Below are 16,033 nucleotides of genomic sequence, written 5' to 3'. Positions count from 1 at the left end.
TCTTTCACTCCTCTTTCAAACCATCTGTCCTCTCTGTCCAAAATATGAACGTTGGCATCCTCGAAAGAGTGTCCTTTATCCTTAAGATGCAGATGGACTGCTGAGTCTTGTCCTGTGGAGGTGGCTCTTCTGTGTTGTGCCATGCGCTTGTGAAGTGGCTGTTTGGTCTCTCCAATGTAGAGGTCTGAGCATTCCTCGCTGCACTGTACAGCATACACCACATTGTTAAGTTTGTGTTTTGGCGTTTTGTCTTTCGGGTGAACCAGTTTCTGTCTGAGCGTGTTGCTGGGTCTGAAATACACTGGGATGTCATGCTTGGAGAAAACTCTCCTGAGTTTCTCTGATACACCGGCTACATAGGGGATGACTCTGTGGGGGGTCACTCCCACTAGGTTTATATCTGGGACTCTCCACCATTTGACCATAGAACTGAAGAAGTTTCTCGGATGAGAGGTGAAACGTCTTCAAGCAACTTAAAGAAGTCCAGACGCTTTTCTTTGCAAGCTCCTTTGACTACGATGACCTGGATGACTGAGAAGCTTCACAGACAAGATTTAAGATGATTCAAAGGTCTGAAGCACATTTGTAAAGGTTTATAAAGAAAAATTAAGTGCTTAACGTCACTGACAGAACTGAAAAGTGCTGTGGAGTTTAATTTACGAACTCTGACAAACCACAGTGAAAAACAAAGTTCATTGCCTCCATCAGGTAGAAATTATTTCTGCAGAAAAATGCTCCCCATCAGTGTTATATGAATTAACATTACTGCTGTGAATGTTTAAGGTGAGGTTCAGTTTAAATGCCTTATATTCTGTTGACCATACAGTAATGCATCATACTCTATAAAATGACATGTTTGTAGTGTGGCTGTTGTGGCTGACCACATCTCTCAAAACAGCTTTTAATGCACTGAGAAAAACAGGACTACACATTTTTAAAAAAGGCTATTGAAAGTGTCTCCATAGGTGCAGCGGTTTATGTTTGCCTACCAAACCAAACATGTAGAGATACCTGCAATGGTGACCTCTTGTGATTTAGAGAGCAGCCAAAACTAGCTCATCTACAGGTGGTTCAAAAAATGAAATGATGTGTCTGGTTGAGTTTAGTACATTCAATCAATTGTGCCTGCTTCATTAAACCAGAAATCAACCTTGCCTGTCCATAAGCCAGGCTTTCCTTTACAATGTGTTAAGGCCCGAAAAGTTGATTATGTTCATCTGGATGTAGAATTTTCAGGCCATGTCCACTTTAATACGTTTTCATTTGAAAACGCATCTTTTTCTCTCCGTTTTGGCCTTCCGTCCACACTGAGACAGCGTTTTCGGGCAAGGAAAACGTAGCGTTTTGAAAACGCTCTCCAAAGTGGTTACATTTGAAAACACCGTTTTTGCATCGAAGTGTGGACAGCGAACCTGGAGCCTTTTCGAAAACGATGACACATTTTAGTCATGTGATGCAGTCACGTGCCCTCCGCTATCTTAGCAGTAAGATAGCGGAGGGCATTATACAGCAACAGCCCTATTAAAGATTTGATATCAGTCTGTACATGCTCCAGATAGCTTTTCTTCAAATTCTTTAACTCACTCGCTTTTGCAACTTTGTGCTTTTGTGTTACTCGCAGCAACAACTCCACCTCATTGTTAATCCCTTTAAAAACACTCTGTTTTTCCGCAACATTTTGCCGCAATGTTGCAAAGAGCCAGAAAGTAAATAAGCAGCAGACAGAAATGAGGCAGGTCAAATCGTCTTGCGTTTCACGCATGCGCAGTACTGGAACATAAGCATTTTCAGACGTTTCAATGTGGGCGCACAACTCTGTGTAAATGACTGAAAACGATAGTGTGGACGTGGAGCGTTTGCAGACGAAAACTCCGTTTTCAAATTTATCCGGGCTAGTGTGGACGTAGCCTTAGTGGGAGAAACTTTTCATCACTCATTCAAGTGACTTCTTCAGTCTCAGTAATGTGTTAAGGGTTCTCAAGATTACACTCAGTTGATAACCTCAATCAGCCACCTCAATGCAACCATTGAGCTGACACCTTACTCATGCAACCTCAATGGTTCACATGCTGGCACAATGGGACGATGTGTCACAAAGGATTCACATCTTCGTTCGGGAATAACCCACATCTTGTTTCACACCTTGGCTCATGGGACAACAGATGCTGAACAGTGGGTTAATGACCCACAGATCACCACCAAGAGGACAACCCCACTAGGGTTAAATACCTCTGACTCTCCATTAGGCAGTTTTGGAATTACAAAAAAGCCCCTTGGAGTACACACACACACACACACACACACACAAGGTGCAGTGAAAGCAGAGGTAGAGACAGTCCCATCAAAGACCTGAGGTTTATCCAGACGATCAAAAACAACAAGATGTTCAAAGAAGGTGAAAACACATTCATCTACGAAAACGAAAGAAACCATAGATTCCAATGGATTCATATCAAGCTAGTTTCCAGCGATAGCCAAGCGAGGCCACAAGATGGAAGTAATATACAAGATGGAACCAAACAATGAATTAGACGAAGGCTGTTTGAGATCTAAGAAGAGAGATCACTTTCACTTTGGTATGTTTTAACTGATGTCTATTTGCTTGACTTGCTTGCCCTCAGAGAACACCAGTGATTCAAGGTAGAGACAGCTACTAAGCATATCACTTACAGGCATTTAGCAGTATTACAGCAACAATTTACAGCCAAATGATAACTAACTTAGTTCAGTAAGTTCCCTAAAACAAAGTCTGTCATGTCGCTCTTCCTGCAGTCTTTATTTCTGCTGCTTCCTTGCCTAAACCACACAGTAGTATCATAAACCCATCTTACGCAGATTATTTCCTGCTGTGCGCTAAACATAAGAAAGGACAGCTGTGGATAGCAACATGACTCTCCCAAAGCTGACCAAAATCCATTACAGTCTGTCTGAGGTAATTTTGAGAAAATTGTAACAGTTTCTAAAAAAAACTAAATGTTTTAGCGGTTTTACTTCACAAGTGCTATATATGCAGTGTACTACAAATAAGTAGGTTTTTGGAAGGATACCAATTTTTGTGCTACACTTTGATACCTGACTCCCACAGCTAGGAGCTGAAGGTTTAAAGTGACCAGAAACAATCGTTTTTGTTAGAGTTTGTTTAAGAAATCAGTCTGAACTGTTCCTTTGGGAGACTTAGTTTTACAGATTTTATCCAACACACACACACACACACACACACACACACACACACACACACACACACACACACACACACACACACACTCTGAGTGAAAAATATTCTGCTGTGCACACTGAGCTTTAGGCCCCCTGAAGACTTTTTTTAAACACATGCTGTGGTGATGCGCACATGCGGCACAGCAGACATGTCCTCTCAAACAGCTGGACAATCATGGTCACATTATAAAACATACCAAATAAGGATCTATATCCTTTAAGTCACCACCACATGATATTCAATGCTCACATAAGAATTGTTTTCCTCTCAAAGACCTCAGTGTAGCACCAACCACTCACTGTTGTAATATTAATGTTATATGCAACTTCTACGTGAACACTGGACCCGCAGATCACCAAAAGAATGAAGAAACAGTATTAATTACTTCACTCGGACCAACTTACTTTATATAAAATAAATGACTAACACCATAGCACTCCGTGGCAAATGATTGTAACCAAAATAAGCACACAAACTACATTTCCAGCTACTGGCTAAAATGCTTTAGTTTAAAAAAAAAGAAAGAAAAAAAAGATCGCAAGGACACAAAAAGGTGAACTAGGAAGACACCCGGTCTTTACTGAACCTTACAAAATCCAACTTTGGACAGCTCTAGAAAAGATTATGTGGTCAGTGAAAAAGGTGAAAGAACAAATAGGGTAGTCTGTCCTTACTGATGAGCAAATCAGTGAGAACTGAAAAATGGAAATGAAGGGAGAGTGTACAAAGCTTTGTTATAGCTTCTTGTTTCCTATACACATATAAATAAGGTCAGTTACGTGATTTGTGGGTTTAATGCACGCGTAAAGACATTGCTGTAAGTACACAGTAAGACCAAGGTGAGAGTTGAGGTTTATAATTGAAGTGTGAGGCGAACTTAATAACAAGGCAATCTCTTTATGAAACACGATAAAAATGGCTAAAAACGTAAGAATGGTCATATTTTACTTCTATACATCTGGCAACAAAAAGTTAACAATTTGGATGGCAAGATGGAGTCTGAGATGATGCGAGCCGGGGATCGAACCCGCATCCCTGCTCTGTGGCTATAACTAATATTATTACAGTTAAAAAGTACTGGGTGGCCTATTTCTCTTCACTGGATTCGTTGGATGCGACAACATCCAGTTTTATAACTTTCTCACAAACAGCCTCTGTCTCCGAGAGCGAGTGGCAAACTGGACAGGAACAGCAAGTGTATTATTGTGATGATCATGATTAGACTCGTTGTCTTCTCACAGCCATGTGGGAAATATAGTCTGCATTCATTCCGAATTACGGCGCGTCGTCCCTGCGGGGTAATCAGCGATCTGTTTACTCGGTTTATTCAATAAAAACTCGACAGAAGTTGTAAATTATTGACGCGCGTTGTTTCTTATTCCGCTTGTTAGACCTCTCAATGATCCTCGAAGCAGGTAACGATACAGCCAACCTCGACAATCCACCGACAACAGAAAGTGTGACATGTTTCATCAAGGTCTGACTTTACCTTTTGTGATTCTCCGTCGCCGACTTCCACAAACTTATCCGTGCACTCGGCTGTCAGACACACACGCAGCCAGGCTGAGAGGATAACTTCACAGACGATCCTCCATGCTTACAGGTAAAACAAATCCGGTGACGTCTCCTGCTTTGCTGGCACAGCCGAACAACAAACTCAAATCAATGCATCTCGGAGGCGGAGATCCGTTACTTCACGGATGAGAGCCGCAGAGAGCACACCACTGAGCGGTGACCTATCAGTGTCTGGCCAAACACCATTAATGACCTCCCTCCTTTTAACCTCTTAGTGGCAATCTACGTTTCTCCGTCTACATCTGCATGCTTCTATGTAACGTTATTTTGGGCTGTAACGTTCATGCATATGGAGAATATTCAGGAGATCCTCTAAATAACCGAAGCAGGTTATTATTTCTGTTATTCAGTCAGGACAAATTGTTTCATCTGCAATGTGCACATGTAAAACTACTGAAAACAGCTGTAGCCCAGCAAAGTTTTAGTCTTTTATTAATTTAGAGGTTTTAATTGGCTTATGAGACACAACAATGCTGAAAAAATAATGCAAATGTGGCTCCATCGTCTTTAATATGACACACACAGATCATCACTGGCACAAACGACCAGTTTTTGGTTGTCACATAACTTTAAAACAATTAACATGTTTTATTAAGTAGTATTTATATCCTACCTAAAAGTTCTAACCTTTGTTGTGTCATCACAGGCCATTCATCCTATAAAGTAATCCAACAGGTATCCTGTTGCTCAAAAAGCATTCAGAGGCAGAACATCGAGCAACATCCAAAGTCCATGTTCGCTTTACCTGTTCATTTTCACGTGAAACAGAAGCACAATAGAAGAAGATTACAGTCAACTCGTTATGTCTCGTATCATGAGGTCTGACCTTCTCTGCCTCCTTGGGAACAAAAGATTAAAGGTTACGGACAAACAATGTGGGCAGTCCGTCTGCCAGCGTCTGCTCAAACGGTGTGTGTTTACTGTATGCATTTGTGCGTTTCCACACATTCCACAGAAAGAGTGTGACTTTTTTCTGTGGCCTCGTGCATGCAAAAGACTATTTGTTTCTGTCTGACAGAAACAATTTGCTTCTTGGATTCTGTGGACAGCCGAAACAATGTTTCTATTGATTAGAGAGTGACAGAGGAAGAAAGAGAGAGAGAAAAAGACAGGCAGTCCAACAGATGAGACAGAGACAAATCTACTGTAACTATCTGATTACAGTCGACACCATTCACTGTCAAAAGGGCAAAAAGCTTCTGGGAAAGCTGACTGGAAACACTCAGATCTGTCAGTTTGCTAAGTGGGCTGCAAATGGCCTTTCTATCACGGTGATACTGTGTACAGATTTATAATATATTTGCACTAATATTTTTGTATTTCCCAAAGACTTATTCAAATTTCTGTAGATTCTACCTTTTTGTTTTTTAATTTAATCATTTCTCTGCAATTTCTTTCCATGGAAAAACACAGATCTTTTAATCCCATCTTGCCTAGAAAAATAAGGGGAGTAAAATCAGCCATGTGTGATGTTATGTATGCAACATCTACTTGCATGAAGCTCAGTCTAATGCCTCGAGCCAGAGAAGTATGGCAGGAAATTAGTCTCACAGGTGAAAATCACCTAATGAAATTAAGACAGCAAAGTAAATCAAATACTTGACTTAAGGGTGATTTATTAGGGCAGGGATAGCTCAGTAGGTAGAGTGGTGGCCCCTGATCGCAAGGTCGGGGGTTCGGTTCCCCTGAACAGCCACCCTGAGGTACCCCTAAGCAAGGTACCGTCTCTACACACTGCTCCCCGGGCGCCCAATGGCTGCCCACTGCTTCAATGAGTGAATGGGTTAAATGCAGAGAGGAATTTCCCCACAGGGATCAATAAAGTACACTTACTTTCTTTCTTAACTGCAGCAAATTTACACTAAACTGGAAAAAAATTGAATGTTTATTGAAGCGTCCGACAATAAAAACAAACAAACTAGATATTAATTTGCATATATGAATTTTAATTTGTATCATATCTGCTACATCTGGCATTTTCACTGGAAAAAAATCAATCACACTGATGATGTTGAAGTTTAATAAACTCACAAAAACAGTTTGTATCAAATATGATACAATAGGCATTAACGGGTTAAAAGAGGGCATTACATTTAGTCCACTGTGCATTGCAGTCACTCACTTAGACACACTGTTTGTGTCTAAGTGACTGAATCCATGATAGAAAGGTGCACTACTGTGTTTGTTAGGTTGAGGCCTAAAATAGCTACAGTTTGATAAGACTCCAATTACACTGTGAAAGTGTGCTGCTACATTCAGGCAGAGCTCGGTAGGAAATCACTGTCGGTGCTGTTGTACTGTGCAATCACTGAGATTAATTCATGTCGCACACTCTGACCGCCATTCATTCATACATAAAATTCTGCCTTAGTTATCCATTAATACACCTGTACTGAGTGGCTGTGGTGCCTTTTGCATACAAATACTGGACAAATAAGTCCATTTTAGTGTAAAAATAATTCCTGAATTAATTTACAAATTTACAATTTTATCTGATTAGCCGTCTGTGTTTTGTAATAGATGCATTACACGACACTTTCAAAATCTCCCCAAATTATACACATTATCCATACTATCCATAGTATTATCCATATGATGTAGAGTGCACTACTCCCTTCTCACAATTATGAATTATGAATGCAAAGTGTCACAGACTGTTGCTACATATAGTGATACCGATCATGATTTTATTCCCATTTTAGAGGAAAAGGATGGTCGAGGGAGCTGTAGCACCTGCCTCACTGATGTATCGCAAGGTATGGCTTCAAAACTTTAACACTGTTATTTTGTCTTCTGTCCATGTATGTGCTAATGAGTCTATTCAAGATGACCTGATGACTTTGACATACCCTTTAATGTCACAACTCACTGCTTTGCTGGGTAGAAATTTGTCACTTCCTTTCAACTTTATCTCTTCATCTCTTCTCCTCTTGCTATACCCGCTTATCTGATTAATGTTTTATCATTTTTGTTGCCTTGGATGTCAGCTAGTTTAACTAAATTTCTAGTGTGGTGAGCAGTGTGATTTTATATATACATTAGATGTAGTAAATTAATGTGTATAATGATACTGGACCACCATGCGGCACTGGATAATTCTGTTTGTTTATGTGTGAAAAGAAAGAATGCAAAAGAAAAACCCTGAGCAGGAGAAAGTAAGAAAAACTCTGGCACAGTGGTATTAAGTCTGCAGACCTTACAATCATGGTATAGTAAGTACACTGTAAAACAACTAGCAATTGTTGATCTCAGTAAACATTTTCAGATTTATTCAGAAATAAAAACATCATCTTATAGTTGAACTAATAGGTTTTTTCAAAGCTGTATAGCAACGATTTCTGAGTTACACAGAAGACTACTACAAAAGCAGACTGCCAAAGCCACAGATAACACTTCAATTGTTGGGGCACAGTTCAAACAAAAAAACAAAAGGTTTTAATGACAGGCCTGATCATTGGTTCATGGTTGCATCATGAATTGCATGATACGATGATCGCATCATCTTATGAATAATCTGTAAAGATCATAACATTCATTTTACTCAATAACAGCTCCAGGTATGCATCTAGTTAAGAGAAGATGAACTGTGACGTGATGTTGCAATCATTTCAGCAAGCTAACAGCCGCTGTGAACTGACAAGTTCAATCTTTAAAACTTTAGGCTTTTAAGTGACACTTTAAGTGACAATTACATATATTTTAATCAAATTTCAAAATAGGAAATTTAGTAGGAGTTGAAATATACTCAAAATTTCATTCAACAGTATAATATAACACACCTATGTTTAAATAGCATTCCTTAAACGCAACTATAGCAACATGAATAACCTAGTTTTGCCCACGTAAAGTGATAGAGCTTTCATTATACAGTGGTTAATTATAAGTGCTTTTCTACTCTACTTGAGCTCTCAGAGTGCTTTGTACAACTTGTCTCATTCACCTGTCACACACATTGATACAAGCACATTATTTCCATACATGCTCTCCATCAAGCATTCACACACACATTCAAACTCTGATGGATGCACTGGGGAGCAACTTGATGTTCAGTATCTTGCTTGAAGATACTTTGACATGAAGACTGGAACAGCAGCCAGGAACTGAACCATCATCATCAGCTATTTTTGAGTTTTCTGGGCTCCCCTTTTTTCATGCAGTATACAGTATGCTCTAGAATGATATCTTTCACTCACTATTTGGCAGATTCAGAAGAATGTTATTTTTTCCTCCCGCCCCCTCAAAAAAAAAAAGAAAGCAAAAAACAGCTGATTCATGAAAAGACTCCCCTGCATTTGTTTGTACAAGATATGAGGTAATGAACATACAGAACAAGTGTGGGGAAGAGACAATTTGGCTTAGTTTCCATGGCAACAATGGGAAGATGAATGACTGATCACTGCTATAATTAATAACGTTAACATCAGATTATTAAAGTTTGCTCACTGATTTGATTTCCTTGACAAATAGTTTTAAATTATCTGTATTTCAATAAATAACTTTAGCAGGATGTTTTTGCTGACGACATCCTTAATGCACTGTTTACTTCTTCATGTCAGAGGAGGTTTTGCTTTCCCTCTTGAGTACAAGTACATACGCACGCAAAACTACAAAACTACACATACACACAAATGAATGATAATCAAATTCCAGAAAGTAATTATGACTGGTATGATTTTGCAGTCAGGAAATCATATGCTTGCTGCCACTTCAGAGTGTGTGTGAATTACACCCAGAGCTTCTAAAGATGAACGTGAAAATCTGCCAAACCTTGCATACCTCTTTAATGTCAGTCTGTGGTTTAAGGTTTATCAATAATCCATGTCATTCATATCTATGGACATTCATTTGCAAATAAAGACAGATAACTGAAAATTTGTGGACCTGTGCTGGGGTCCACCAAGGGTCAGCTCTGTCACCCCTCCTCTTCATTCTATGTATGGATACCATCACGGCCAACCTCCAGTTACCTCATCCATGGTCTCTCCTCTTTGCCGATGATATTTTCCTTGCCAGCAAAGACAGAGAAGAGACCCAAACGACGACGCAACTCTGGAAGACCCGGCTCGATGAATATGGCATGCGGCTTAATACGAAAAAGACCGAATACCTGGAAGGAGGCCCCCAAACTGATGGCACCATCATAATTGACCACGAAGAGTTGAAGAAGACAGAAGAGTTCCGCTACTTGGGCTCAGTCATCAGCTACGATGGAAATATAACCTCCGATGTCCGAGCACGAATAAATGCAGCCTGGTTAAAATGGCGACAGGTCACTGGTGTCCTTTGCGACAGAAGAATGCCAGATCGACTCAAGGGAAAAATCTACAAAGCGGTGGTCCGCCCAGTAGCCCTGTATGGTTCTGCATGTTGGCCCGCATTGACCACACATGAACAGGCCCTAAACACCATGGAGATGCGCATGCTCCGATGGAGCCTGGAAATTACAAGACGGGACCGTGTTACAAACAAAGACATACGGAAACGACTAGGTGTAGCCCCAATTAAGGAAAAGATGCTCCAGTCCCGCCTGAGATGGTATGGACACGTGATTCGAAGCGATGAGAACTCTGTAGCAAAAATGGCAATGATGATTGACCCAGAAGGATGCTGGCCTCGAGGCAGACCGAAGAAACGGTGGATGGACAAAATAAAGAAGGACATTAAGACTATCAACGCATCACCTGAGGACGCCTTGGACAGAACCAAATGGAGAAACCTTTGCCGAAGAGCGGACCCTGCACCAGCGGGAACAACGCCAGGATAAAGAAGAAAACAAGTGCAAAAGAATCATCTTTCAATTTTTAGGTTTTACACATCAGGATGCACACACACAAAAACAGTCTGCTCCAACAACACATGATATATTACACCATAATATTTTTATTTAACAACAATTCATCTAAAATGCAACCCAAACAGCTTGCCATGAACTTTCTGACAAAAAGTCTAAATGCAGTGTTTCCATAATTTGCATCTCGTCACTAAGTCTTTATGGAGCACGAGTGAATATGTGAGTTTCTAACGCACACAAATTGCTTCAACTAATCAAACTCATCCGACCGGGCAAACTCTAATTTCAAACATCCTGTTGTGGTGTCACAACATTGCCAAAGAAAAGAGATAAGTATTGCCTAAAAAAAAACAGATCCTCATCTCTTTCTGTTTTTTCATTTCCTTACACAGCACATTGCAGACCATAAATCCACAAGATTACAGCAAAACGTCATTTGGATGTTATGGCATGCCACGGTTATATATGAACAAGCTGTGACTCTCTGGGTAACAGAATAAATTAGATTACTAAGTTTTTTTTTGGTTTGGTTTTCCTGACAGAGCCAATGTGTCTTCATGCTGGTTTCACTGTGCCTCTATAACAGTAGACTTTAGCATACTGGACTTTAAATCAGTTTAAGTATGACAACACAATGAAGCACCTCAGAGAGCGACGCTGCTTATTGTTCTGTGGTGCTGACACTCGATTGGCTTTTTCAAATTTCAGCTCTTCAGTCGCTTTGGAAGAGCTTTTGGCAGATTGGCTCCAGTTCTTTTCATCGACTGAATATGCTAAAACCTTTTTGATTTTTTTTTTTTGGATTTTTAGTGACAGAATGTTCGGCTGAGCTGTTGCTTCTACAACACTCTAAAAATATTCATCGATAGGAGCGCAGATCTCACATGTGAATGCTCAATATGTCCCTTTGGCTGTGTAGTTGTGCATTTTGTGGTTTTAGAGCAAAATGCAGAATTTATATGTAGACTCTATTTAAAAATTAGTTGTAAATGTAGCAGTGTTTACCTTTGCCTTTAACAATAATGCTGAAGACACTCATTCTGAGAAATCTTTGAACCTAATGCATTTTAGATGGGAAAGAATCAAAGAACAACTCACTGAATAAAACCGTTCAGTGTAAGTTAGGGATGCTATAAAGTCAGCTGGTAGGCAGAAGTTAGAGCTATTTCTGTTATCAGACAGATTGACTGTCTGATATATATGTATGTATATATATATATATATATATATATATATATATATATATATATATATATATATATATATATATATATATATATATATATAGGGGTGCAACGATATTCGTATCGATATTGAACCGTTCGATACAGTGCTTTCGGTTCGGTACGCATATGTATCGAACAATACAAAATTTGTAATTTATCTTATCAACTTTCCTTCTGACGATGCTGTCTGTGTTGAGCGCTCAGTGAATCTGCGTTTGACTACTCCGCCTAGGGTCGACAGTGCAGCCTAGGCGGAGTAGTCGAACGCAGATTCACTGAGCGCTCAACACAGACAGCATCGTCAGAAGGAAGAGCGCAGGGCAAGCTAGCGAGACAGAAGTTAAGCTCTCCTTACAACATGGACCTCCCCCACCCTCATTCAGATCTGGCGTTTGGAATTATTTTGGTTTTCATGTGACGTATGACCCTGAAGGTAAGTGAGTCATGGACTAAAGTAAAACAGTATGTTGGATGTGCCATGCAATGCTCAATTACATGGGTGGGAACTAGTGTGTTAGCGCAGTTAGCTCGTTAACGTGTTGGCCGTCTAGCCCCATGCACGGGGCGATCGGCGGTAGCTCGTTAACGGAGATTTGCCGTGTTGTGGCGTTAAGGTCATTTCAACGAGATTAACCTGAAAGCACTAGTGGGAACACAACGAATATGACTGCACATTTACGCCGACATCATCCTAGTGCAAAGACAAGTGGAAGCAGAAAAAAAACAAGCAAGCATGCTACTAACCTTAGCCGAGTCATTTAGACAGCTGTTTAATATGTTGCTGAGAATATAGCCCAGAAGAAGCGGATAGTATAGCTTTTATTTTGGAAAGAGACATTTCTCTGTAATAAACTCTCTTTTCCAAAGATGAGTGATTCCTCAATCAGATACAGGGCTTGCAATATCGCTAGCCCGACGTCCCGGGGCTAGCGATTTTTTCAGTCGGGGTACTAAAATCCATCTCTGCCCTGCCCGTCGGGCTATTGTAGGAAAAATATATGTCAATGCTTTTGCATTCTTTCGGAAATGTAGCTGGGTAATTATGTCATTGGCATCGGTGAGCCACTGTCAATATGTGACATATTGAAGTCGCGTTTGAATTTGCGCTTGTTTTTTTGCTTTCACTTTGCAATCGCGGAACTGTGTATAGAGAGCGACAGCACTGATCTGTGAGTGATGATAATTTGCGCACCAATTCCTCTGACATCGTCTTATTAATCGTTAGCTTACTATGCAAACATGACAAGTGAAATCTCCCGCAGCTTAAACATGTGAGAGGTTGATCGCGCAGAGAATCGCTGAGCTTATGTGAGTGCGTGTGTAAAAGCAGCAGGATTTATATTTGACTACGATGACCTGGATGACTGAGAACCTTCACAGACAGATATATATTTTAGTTCTGCTGAGCCAAATAAGACAGGTCAGGGTGAAGAAGTGACAGCCAAAGAAAAGCTTACCACAAAACGGAGAAGTTATGACAAATCAGACTATAAGGCAAAAAGAAAGTGCAGCTTTATGGTTTCATGGACAAAAGAATTTCTGTGGCTGCAATATGACGAGCTAAATAACCAGGGCTGCACATAAGTGGTCCGCAGGTGCGCATTCGCTGTCAAAATAAAAAACACGCACAAGGGTTAGGGTTAAATTTAAAAACTGTACTTTTGAGTTAAAATATATATTTATAATTTTAATAAATGACAAATTAAAAAGGCATGAACATTTTTTTGTATCGAAAAAATATCGAACCGTGACACCAAAGTATCGAACCGAACCGAACCGTGAATTTTGTGTATCGTTGCACCCCTAATATATATATATATATATTTGGATTTAATAATCCAAAGATCAGTCGGTCTGACACATTGAATAACGGACAAATAGATGGTGTTATTGCACTACCAATCTCTATGTTGCTTTAGACTTGCCCATCAATGTTGCGGATATATTTAAGAACATGACAGATATGAAAATGTCATCACTGCAGCATTAACATTTTGTAGTAGGTTTGAGAGGAGGAAACTGGACTCCTCAGTCCAGTAGATATGCAAAAAAAGCTCCTCAGATGAGAAGCGAAACATCTTCAAGGAACTAAAGAAGTCTAGTTTCCTTCACTCAAACTACTAGGATCACCATGAATTGGATGACTGAAACCCTTCACCAGCTATTAAGGAAACATTAAGTAACTTTTTGTATCATGTTGTGTATCGCTGCTGGACGTCCCCCACTTATTCCAAAAGAACTTATCCAGCGAAAAAACTAAAGCTATGAAGTATATCAGAGAACAGCATTTACTTCAAATTGCTTAAAATTTAGGATCTCAGTCTTCAAATTCGTAGCTTCAGATTTTATGTGAAAACAGCCTTTTTGTGTCCATGTCTTAAAATATGTGGAATAAAAGTAAGCTTACTCTAGTTCCTTATGTCTATAGGAGGATGCTGATGATGTCTGTGTTGAGGCTTTGGCTGAGGAGGTGATGAAGATTTACGTGCTGGAGAACCAAGATGGGTCACTCAAACCTTGTGATGTAGGGATCGTTATTGAGGGCATAACTGTTCTCGGTAATCTCGGGATCTCAGCAGAGCCTGTTGCTATCTGTTGGGACTAGTCTATGCTGTGGATCTGAAATAAACCAACAATCTCAAATATTGCTTCGAGGTACTTCAAGAAGTGTTCCTGGAGCTGGATCCCGCAAACCTTTCAGCCAAGGTTCAGAGACTGAAGAATCACCTTGTGCATTGTAGATGACTACATTTCAGAAAATGGGACTTTTTGAATGGATATCCATCAAAAGGTTAATGCATTGCCTTGATGTGATGTGATTTCCATTATAGAGAAAGCATTTTTGGAATAACAAAATCTCAAATATGTCAAAAAAGCAAAGGGAATTGTTCTAAAAAATAACCATAACCTGAAAGATGTTTTTCATACAGGCCAGTAGCCTGAGGGAGGGTCTAAGCTTGTTCTTGTGTTATCACAGTTCTTGTGTAATTTACTAGGAGATGGAACATAAACCATGAGCCTTTTTCATTATTTTGAGTGCTGCCAGCATTGCTGCAGAGGTTGGAGGCGTGGAGGGTCAGCCTGTCAGTGCTCAGACCACACGCCACACACTACATCAAATGGCTATCGTCCCAGAAGAACTTCTCTGAAGATAATGCACAAGAAAGCCCACAAACAGTTTGCTGTAGACAAGCAGACTAAGGCCCTGGATTACCTGTGGTCTGATGAGACCAAGACAAACCTATTTGGGGTTTGTGGCGGCATCCAAGTGAGGAGTACAAGTGTGTCTTGCCTACAGTCAAGCATGGTGGTGGGATGTCATTGTTTTGGGCTGCATGACTGCTGCTGGTACCTGAGAGCTACAGTTAAAGGAGGTAACCATGAATGCCAACATGTACTGTGACATACTCAAGCAGAGCATGGTCCCAACCCTTCAGAAACAGGGTCATAGGACAGTATTCCAACATGATAACAACCCCAAACACACCCCCAAAAAGACCAGTGCCTTGCTAAATAAACTGAGTGTAAAAGTACTTGACTGCCCAAGCATGTCTCCACACTTCAACCATATTGAGTTACTGAACTCAATTGAGTTATTTTGAGGTGACGGCAAATTTACTCTGTTATACAAGCTGTACACTGACTACATTACATTGTATCAAAGTGTCATATCTTCAGTGTTGTCCCATGAAAAGATATAACAAAATATTTATGTAGTCCCTTTTGTGAGATACTGTAAATGCAGGACTCGAAGGTAAATGAAAACTAACCTTTAACTAGTTTAAAAGCTCATGTACAAAAGTTGCAACATCCATACTCTTAACCAGAAGCATGAAGCACATGAGTGAATGAACACAGTAATGACAAACAGACACTCTGCCAAGGTCTGAACAGAGATCGAGGCTAAATATACAGGGAGTGCAGAATTATTAGGCAAGTTGTATTTTTGAGGAATAATTTTATTATTGAACAACAACCATGTTCTCAATGAACCCAAAAAATGCATTAATATCAAAGCTGAATGTTTTTGGAAGTAGTTTTTAGTTTGTTTTTAGTTTTAGCTATTTTAGGGGGATGTCTGTATGTGCAGGTGACTATTACTGTGCATAATTATTAGGCAACTTAACAAAAAACAAATATATACCCATTTCAATTATTTATTTTTACCAGTGAAACCAATATAACATCTCCACATTCACAAATATACATTTCTGACATTCAAAA

General features: G+C 39.9%; 1 protein-coding gene across 3 annotated transcripts in view; it reads right to left on the bottom strand.

Moving 5' to 3' along the window:
• Positions 1 to 16,033, bottom strand: part of gramd1bb (GRAM domain containing 1Bb) — a 115,701-nt gene that overhangs the window by 84,800 nt on the left and 14,868 nt on the right. For 2 of the 3 annotated variants that reach the window (XM_080889969.1, XM_080889972.1), the window contains exon 1: positions 4,707 to 4,875. The exons of the other annotated variant lie outside the window; for it this stretch is intronic. The gene's annotated coding sequence lies outside the window, so the exon portion shown is untranslated. Of the gene's footprint in view, positions 1 to 4,706; positions 4,876 to 16,033 lie in introns of those variants that run through there. 3 annotated transcript variants of the gene reach the window in all.

The sequence above is a fragment of the Rhamphochromis sp. 'chilingali' genome (genome assembly GCF_963969265.1).
Source record: "Rhamphochromis sp. 'chilingali' genome assembly, chromosome: 8".
NCBI lineage: Eukaryota > Metazoa > Chordata > Actinopteri > Cichliformes > Cichlidae > Rhamphochromis > Rhamphochromis sp. 'chilingali'.
This window is presented reverse-complemented; position numbering and strand designations above follow the sequence as displayed.